Source organism: Hyaena hyaena, unplaced genomic scaffold (assembly GCF_003009895.1).
Source record: "Hyaena hyaena isolate Hyena2069 unplaced genomic scaffold, ASM300989v1 scaffold_513, whole genome shotgun sequence".
In the NCBI taxonomy this organism is placed as follows: domain Eukaryota; kingdom Metazoa; phylum Chordata; class Mammalia; order Carnivora; family Hyaenidae; genus Hyaena; species Hyaena hyaena.
This window is the reverse complement of record NW_024081145.1, coordinates 140,229-150,079: the sequence shown is the minus strand read 5'-3', so window position 1 is coordinate 150,079 and position 9,851 is coordinate 140,229.

Genomic DNA, 9,851 nt, shown 5'->3' with positions numbered 1-9,851 from the left:
ACACAGAATCCTTTACACAAACAGTACGTCCAGAAAAACTGTACCAGGAAAGGGACCACATGAGAACCCCTCAGAGGAAAAACACGGTCTTTGAACAGAAGAAGAGTGTCACTGTAGTTTCATCCACAGAAGAAAATTTTGAGGGACGTTTGAAAAAATAAAGCTCGAGGCAGAAATACAAGCACACACAAAGAATATGTGGCAAGACAATAGAATGAGACAAAACATAAGCTGACGGAAAGAAGCGAATAAGGAGGGAGTAAAAGACAAAAATAAAAACCGAAATTTACAAGTAACATTAGAGATAGGGCAAAGAGGAATTAGTGGCATAATAGCACAGTGGCTATTATGGAGGAAAGAGTTGAGACAAGCAAGAAAAATGAAAGAGGAATTAACATAAAACAAGAACCAAAGTATATACACACATATTTTTAAGTGCATATATGTATATATGTATGTATATATATATAAAACATCTGTATATCATCTATTCTATAACCTTGTCTATATCTTATATATCCATCCATCCATTTACCTACTGTCTATCTATCTATCTATCTATCTATCTATCTATCTATCCATCCACCCATCTACCTACTATCTATGTATCCATCCATCAATCCATCTCTCAATCTGTCATCTATCTATTATTTAACTCTGCATATCTATGTAGAGAATAAAGTAACAAGGGTTCTAACCTGCCATAATCATCATCTCCAAGAGACTGAAATAATTAAACAAAAATATGTATTTTAAGACAGCATTTAAGAAAACTCCATGAAATAAAGATCAAATCTGCATAATGAAACCACAACATGCTCTCAGGAAAAACTGACATGGGACTATTAGCACCAAGATGTATTCTAAGAAACAGCTAACATTTAGATAAACAATCTTTTGGGTGTTGGCTCTGAGAATAAAAATCACTGATCAGACCTCACCTTTCTCCATATTCAGTGCTAGAGTCAATTGAATTATGTCCCAAAGTCTTCAAGGTAAGAAATGATGACTCTAATCACATTACACCCAGCAGAACTTTTGTTCAAGTATAAAGGCCAAAGGAAACCATGTTAGTGCTGGCATAGTGTAGACAGATAGATCAATGAAATAGAATTGAGGATCTGAAAACATGTCCTCACATTTACATGCAATTGATTTTTGACAAAGGTACCAACACAATTCAATGGCAGAAAGAGTAGTCTTTTGAACAAATGCCACTGGGAAAACAGGATATCCACATGCAAAAAGTGAATTAGATCCCTACCTCATAGCATATACAACAATTAACTCAAAATAGTCAAACACGTAAAAGTAATAGCTTTATAAATTATGAAACTCTTGTATGAAAACAAAGATATAAGTCTTCATGATCTTGGATGAGGCAAGAATTTCTTAGAAATGACATCAAAAGCACACACCACAAAAAGAAACATAGATAAATTGGGCTTGATCCAAACTACAAAGTTCGGTGCTTCAAAGGGAGCAAAAATACAGCCCACAAAAAGACAAAACTGTCCTTGCAAATCATATATCTCACAAGGGAATTATCACTAGAATATATAAAGAGTGCTAGTGACACAATAATAAAATGATGGATGACCCAGTTTAAAGAATAGGCCAAGGATATGAGGAGATATTTCTCTAAAGAAGAGATATGAATGGCCAATAAACCTATGAAAAGGGACTCAACATCGTTAGCCACCAGGGAAACGCAAAGCACAGTCATAGCGACCTACCACTTCATAGCCACTAGGATGTCAATAATAAAGAGGTTAGATAGTGAGTGTTGGTGAGGATTGGTTATGTGTTGGTGGTGGGAGTGTGTAATATGGTGCAGCAGCTTCGGACAACAGTTTGATGCCCCCTCCTAATGGTAAACATAGAGTTACCATATGATCCAGCAATTCCGCTCCTGGGTGTGCACCAAAGGTCCATGAAAATGTATGGCCACACAAAGACTGTACATGAATGTTGATAGCAGCATTTTTTGGAACAACCAAATGTGGAATGACTGTTTAACGCCAACCAGCAGATGAATGGATAAACAAAATGTGGTATATACATACAGTGGAATATTTTTCAGAGTAAAAGGAATATCCTGCAATGTGGAAGGACCTTGAAACAGTACGCTGAGTGAAAGAAGCCTGTCACAAAGGACCGGGTATTGTACGATTCCATTTATGTGAGAAATGTCCACAGTAGGTCAAGCTATAGAGACAGAAAATACATTTGTTTTTGTCAAGGACCAGAGAGGAAGGTGGGGAGAATGGAGAGTGGCTACTGATGGGTACCAGATTCCTTTTGGGAGTGATAAAAATGTTCTAAATTTAATTGTGGTAGTAGTTACACAACTCTGTGGATATACTAAAAACCAGTGAATTGTACAAAATGAATGAATTGCATGGTATATGAATTATAACTCAAGCTGTTATGGGGGTAAAAAAACCATTTTAGGCTCTGTAAGAATTCAGAGGATATAAATCTCATAGGGTCTTGTTAAAGAAATTCTAGATGATAAACTTCAGCCAACCGAGAAATGCAACCAAGAAATAGTAAACAGACTGACTGAAAACATTGAGTCCATCTAACTGTAGGACTGAGCTAAAAAAACAAATGTGATTTCAAAACAGTGTGTAAGTATTATGGATTATAATATGGTGAGTAAAATAAGAATGTCTGGATCCATACCTACGTACATAAACAAATGGAGAAGGCAAAACTCTACATTAGAGTAAAATCAAACGAGTAAGTAAAAAGAATGATAGAAATGGAAGATCACCATTTGGCAGCCATTGTAGTGGTCACTGGATATGGCGGACCTGTGGTCATTGATCCAGGCAGGTGTTGATTCAGGCACTCAAAGGTAGGTGGGTGGCAATTTGAGGATGTACATAATATTGGCATGATCTCAGAATATGTCCCCATGGAATGATAATCGGTTACAAAGAGGAAAATGATGTCATTATGGTGGAGAAACCTGGCACACACCAGCATGACCAGGTGATCAAGGTTAATATCAGCAGTGGTGACACGTATGGACTGATATAGAGTATGTTGAGAGGTAGATGTGCTGAAAAGGGCACAGCATCATTCCTGTGATGCCCCTATCAGAAATGCGTGACCTGGATCTGGTCCTGGGGAGACCCCATTGAGGGACATCTGACAGCACGTTGAGTCCGGTGCTCTAAAAAGGTTGAGGACAGGAGAGGCAGGAGAGATAAGGAGCTGTTCTAGGTTGCAGGGAATAGCATACTTCCCCACAAAATCCAATGCAAGTTCCTGGGTGGCATCCTAGACTATAACGAACAAAAACACATGTTTGGGACAGTTGGCAAAATGGAAACCATTTCCAATGGATTGGCATTGGAAAGATGTTGTCTTCCTGACTTGTAGGCTTGTAGAGTAGTTATCTCTGTATTAGGGAATATATACTAGAATATTTACAAATGAAGGTGTATCACGTCTATGGCTTGCTCTCAAATGGGGAAGGAAAAAGATCTGTGATGTGTGTGTGTGTGTGTGTGTGTGTGAGAGAGAGAGAGAGAGAGAGAGAGAGAGAGACAGACAGAGAGACAGAGACAGAGAGAGACAGAAAAAGAACAAGAGGAAAGGAGAGAGAGGGAGGGAGAGGGAGGAAAAGGGGAGGGAGAGATAGAGGGAAGGAAAGTATGAGGTAATGCAAGGAAACAGCAGCTGAGGAATATGGGTGAAAAGAAGATTTTAACTTTCTTTCATCGTCAAAAATTTCATCCTTTCAACTCATCTGTATGTTGGCGATTATTTCAAAATAAACTGTTTTTCAAAAACAATATGTAGGGGCCCCTGAGTGGCTCAGTCGGTGAAGTGTCCGACTCTTGATTGTGGCTCAGGTCATGATCTCATGGTTTCATGGGTTCGAGCCCCACATCAGGCTCTATACTAGCTGTGCAGCGCCTGCTTGGGATTTTCTGTCTCCCCCTCTCTCTGTCCCTTGCCGAATCGTGCTGTCTCTTTCTCTCTCAAAATAAATAAATACACTTTAAAAATTAAAAATAAAATTAGAGTGTAAATGTCATAAACCCTGGACATGTGTAAACCTTGTCAGTATTGAAAACAAAAGGTTGCCCTGAGTCTCTGAACATGAATTTCCCTCCTCTTAGAATGCTCTTGCCCCACATTTTAAAACACTGGGTTCTCTGGGGTCATTCATATTTCTGCCCAGATGTCCTCAGCAGGGGACATCTCTGGCCACCGTCACCCCCATTCCCTTTAAGGCACTCAACACCAGCTGGCCTCTTACTAGATCCATGGATATGAAGCCCTCGATCTGATGGACTTACTGTTGTACTTTGCCTCCTTCATTTATGTTCCAGATGCTGCTGGGAACATGCTTTGCATCTGGCCATTGTGACTCCTTCATCTCCTTCCAATTTTGGCTGCTAGAAAAAGGGTCTAGCATATGGTAGATGCTCGTTAAATATCCTTTATTGTTGAAAAGCTGAGTGGGGATGAAGGAGAGAAACAGATAACCTTTAGAGGGCACCATGCTAAATAGGTTGCATCATTTATAGCCATTTGTGTACAGAAGATTAAGAATTAGGAGGAGGGGCCCCCTGTACATATGGGGTGAAGGTTTAGTGCGTCTCCAGGATTGCTGACTGTAAAAAGCCCGGACGCTCCCTCAGCGCCCCACCCCCACTCCGACTCTCTAGTATCAAAGAGAATGTCTTGTCTGACCCCATCTGGTTCTGGGGCAGAGCATCACAGTTGTGAACCTCAGAGATCCTAGAACCAGACCACCGCATTCAAATCCCATTTCAGCCATATAGCAGCTGTGTGATGTTGAGAAGATTACCCAACCCCGCTCCTCCTTAGTTTGTTGATCTGTGAAATGGGGACTGTAGTAGAGCGTGTGTCAGGAAGTGTGAAGAGTAAGTAACATGTAATGTGCTTACCACAGTACTTGGAGCAGAATAAGGTCTACCTCTCGTTATTGTCAAAAGACTTGGATCTTGTGGTGGTTAATCTCTGCTGATTGAACCATGATGGGATCAGGGACTTCCAAATATTAGACAGACCTTATCATTTCCCCTAGCCAGGCAATAATCCCAAGATTTGCAAAAAAATGATAAGGCGTCGTTCAATGTGTCCTGTGACATCGGCTGTGCAGGGACTGCTGTGTGCCTGTTTTCTTTTTCCTCCTGAGCACATAGGGAGGGGCATGTGGCTGCGTTCTGGACCATGGGATGTGGACAGCAGGATGCACACTGCATGATGCTCCATGCTTCTTTCTGGCCCTCATGTTTGGCCACCTGCAGAATACCCACTGGAAAATTCTGGCACCCAAAGGGATGATAGAGCCTGGGTTTCAGAATGATCCCCGCCTCCCATATTGGGCTGCGGTCTGAGAAAGGACTACCTTTTCAAGCTGACCTAGCTGAGCAATGCACAGTTAGGCAAAGGAAGGAGTTGAAGTAAGGCAGCGGAAGGGGATTGGGGTCAGGAGGGTCAGCGTCGAACAAAGGAAGTTCAGACCAGAGACCAAAGAACCCAGGATAAAACCATTACAAGAGTTTAGTTCAGACAGCTGGGCTTGGACAATTGGAGGTGAAAAGGAGGGAGGTATGTTAAAGGGAAAACAGGAGTGCCTGGGTGGCTCAGTCCGTTAAGCGTCCAACTTCAGCTCAGGTCATGATCTCACGGTTCATGGGTTCCAGCCCCACGTCGGGCTCTGTGCTGACAGCTAGTTCAGAGCCTGAAGCCTGTTTAGGACTCTATGTCTCCTTCTCTCTCTGATCCTCCCCTGCTCATGCTGTCTCTCTTTCTCAGAAATAAATAAAAACATTAAAAAAAAAAGGGGGGGGGTGGTGGAAACCTAAGCCTCCAGCTGATGGAAGTCACTGATGCAAACCAGTTCCATTTTGGACCACATGGAGCACCCTTATCCAGAGAGCAGTGCGCCCTCTACCAGTAGATGGCTAGGCTGGGAAGACACCTAATCCAGGCAGCTGCACCAAGACTAACTCTGAAAGCCATGGAATCCTTCAGTAGGTAGGCATGACCTCTCCAGGGGACGTCTTCCTGTCCTAAAATTATGTTTCCCCATTTCTCCATCAGCGCCAGTCCCAAAAAGATGATTAATGAATCCAAGACCTAATATCTACTCCCACAAATATTTATCAACCACTTTCTGTGTGAGAGGTACGGCTCCAGGTACATCAAGGAAATGGAAAAAGTATAAGAAGTATTTCTGGAAATGTTTGTGAGTGTCACAGAGTAAGGGCAATATTTTGTATTTCTTATTCGGGAGGGGCCCTGTTGATCGTGCCCACGGCAGAAGTATGGGAGATTAGAACAGGCTGCTTTCACTGCTTTTCGAATAGGACCTACTCAGTCTTCCCAGATGAGCAGTTGGGAGGCGGTCCAAAATGATGGTTGGGCCATGTGCCCAGAGGAGAGGGGGTTGAGGTTCTGATCCATATCAGTGGCAGAAAGTAGTAAATAAACACAGGGCACAGGGTGATTTCTCAGTCCAAGCTTCGGAACTTGTCCCAATTTCTTTTTTTTTTTTAAATTTCTTTTTAATGTTTATTTTTGAGAGAGTGAGACACAGACAGTGAATTGGGGAGGGGCAGAGAAAGAGGGAGACACAGAATCAGAAGCAGGCTCCAGGCTCTGAGCTGTCAGCACAGAGCCCGTCGAAGGGCTCGAACCCACGATCAGCAAGATCATGACCTGAGCTGAAGTCGGACGCTTAACCGACTGAGCCACCCAGATGCCCTTGTCCCAATCTCTTTAGTACAGGTAACTATTCATGGACAAATTCAGGCTTCCCTTGGGATTTATTAATCTGCTGACGACATAAGTAATGGAATACCCCCCTCACCACCAGCATTTTGGCAAAAGTAAGATAATGATAGACAAAGCAAGATAATTAAAACACAGAAGTTGCACAATCAAGTTATAAAGCTGGTGTGAGACAAGTGATACCATCATGAACAACGTCAAGAAAACTGTAACAGCTTCCAAAAGGCCATCCCCAGCCACCCTGGGTCCTGATAGAGAAAAGGAGGGGACTTAGGGGTTTAGGCTCCCGGGGACTTTGTGGGTGGGGCTCCATGTCCCAGGGGATGTGGTTATTGCGCATACAGTTACCCTCCCTTGTAGCAGGCTGGGCATCTAGAGGTTTACAGGCATTCCAGAGTAGGCAGGGTCAGGGCTGCCTGGGGGCCCAGTCGGTTAAGCATCCAACTCTTGATTTCAGCTCAGGTCAAGATCTCAGCGTTCGTGAGTTTGAGCCCCGCACACCGGGCTCTGTGCTGAGAGCTCAGAGCCTGCTTGGGATCCTCTGCCCCCTTCTCTCTCTGCTGTTTGCCCCCTCTCTCTCTCTCAAAAATAAACAAACATTTAAAATAAAGGAAAGCACAGGCCTAAAATGGGGTCACTTCTGAGAGGACAAGTCCCCAAACGGGCTGAATGCCTGACCTGAGGGAGGTTGCAACCTTCCCCAGAAGCATCTTCACGGGTCTGTAGGGAATTTTCTGGTCCGCACCCATGAAGTCATCTGTCACGTGGGCTCTCCCCATCCCCTAAAGAAAGATGAGGCGATCCACCTACTAAGATGTCCTGCCCTTCCCCTTCAATCTGTGCCAGAAACAATCCTTTCTTGTCTTTTGCTGGTACCTCCTTGCCCCACCCCCCCTTCCTAGAAAAATCTTCCATTCGGGACAAAATCTTTGGAGCTGCCTTCTATTTGCAAGATGATTCCTGACTCATGAATCTTTTAAGAAAGCCAGTTAGATCTTCAAATGTACTCAGTGGAATCTTTGTGCTTTAAACATAAGGGGAATAAAAGAGAGAACCAGTGTAAAGTGGATAAAAATGCTTACAACTAGTAGAGGATCATTTAAATAGTGATAAAACAAGGCATAGAACAAAGTGGGCAATTAATTTTACGAGGAAGTGGGGCTCTGCAGAGCTCTGCACTTGAGTAGGAAATTGGTGTCTGAGCTTCCTGACAACCAAAGGAAAAAGCAAAACACATCGAATTAAGTATATCATGTGATTACACATGTATACATGTATATATAATTTTTTTTCAGATAAAATGTTTTTCCAGCCTCAAACCCCGAAAAGAATTTATCTCAATAATCCTTTCAAATAGCTTGAGTTCAGAGACTGGAAAAGTCATTAACGTTCAGAATTGTAGGCAAAGAATTTACGGATGAGGTGGGACAGAGAGCGGTGACACCCTTGGAGGGCAGGTGGGGACTTTTTGCAGTGTTGACCCAGCTCCCACCAGCCTCTCTCTGCCTCAGTGACCTCCCGTGATTTCCGTCCCTTCCTGATGCACAGGCTGTTAAACCCTATTGTGCTGCTTTGACATCTGGAACAAATCCTTTTGTCATACACCATCAGACTTTAAACAAATAAGAGCTAATGAGTTATCCAGGCGCCATGATTTTGCCTCCACCAATAATTACTTTGTGCAGTCAAGGGTAGTAAGAAGGTAACCTGGCAGGAAGCTCTCTCGTCTCTCACCTCACGTTAGAATCCATTTGCTTTGACAAATGTCTGACTTGTCTGATGTTTACAATGTAACATATTCATTTTGCCAGGTCTGCCCTATATATCATCCTGTCCAGAAGCTCTAACCATGATGGCATGGGAAGGGCATTTGTTTTTATTTTTGTTTGTTTGTTTGTTTGTTTTACAAATAGTTTATTGTCAAATTAGTTTCCACATAACACCCAGTGCTCATCCCCACAAGTGCCCTCCTCCATGCCCATCCCCCCTCCCCCCTACATCCATCAGTTCTCAGTTTTTGTCAGCATTCAAGAGTCTCTCATGGTTTGCCTCTCTCCCTTTCCCCCACCATTTCCCCCCTTCTTCTCCCGATTGGTCCTCCGTTAAGTTCCTCCTAGTCCTCCTATACGTGCACACATATGATATTTGTCCTTCTCTGCCTGACTTATTTCGCTCAGCATAACACCCTCAAGGTCCATCCATGTTGCTACACATGGCCAGATTTCATTGTTTCTCATTGCCATGTAGTATTCCATGGTATAGATAAACCACATCTTCTTGATCCATTCATCTGTTGATGGACACTTAGGCTCTTTCCATGTTTTGGCTATTGTTGAGAATGCTGCTATGAACATTGGGGTACATGTGCTCCTATGCCTCAGCATTTCTGTATCCCTTGGGTAAATTCCTAGCAGTGCTATTGCTGGGTCATAAGGGAGTTCTATTGTTAGTTTCCTGAGGAACCTCCACACTGTTTTCCAGAGGGGGAAGGGCATTTGTTTTGAGGCCAAGCCCAGGCGCGTTTCAATCCCTAGGCTCTCCATCACTATCTGAGTAAAGAGGGACAAGCCAGGGTCCCTCTTTGGGCCTCAGTTTCCTCCCCTGTACACTGGAGGAAATAACGTGTATCCCATAGGGTGGGATTATACAAGACCCTAACACCATGTTCGAGACATAGTAGGGAAGCCATTAAACATTCGTTCCCATCCCCTCCACAAACCACTTTCAATTAGTGTGCCCTTTGAGGACACGGTCAATCTTTTTTTTAAAACGAGGACATACCTAGGTAAGTGCACCTTGAGGACGTTACTTTTGGTTTAAAGCCAAATAAGAAGGGTGAGCTTCTTTCCTCTGCGTGATGCCTCTCTAAAGTCTTCTGCCCCTAGGGCACATCAGGAGGAGGTATTGGAAGCCTGGCATAAAGGAAAATTGAGACGATGGAGAAAGGACAATTGGAGATAAGAGAGTATGCACACTGCCACCCAGGCTGGCTCCCTGGGGGACATTAGGCCAATAGATGGTAGCAGAGTGTCCAGTCCCTAGGGATAAAGAGCATGGGAAGGGTA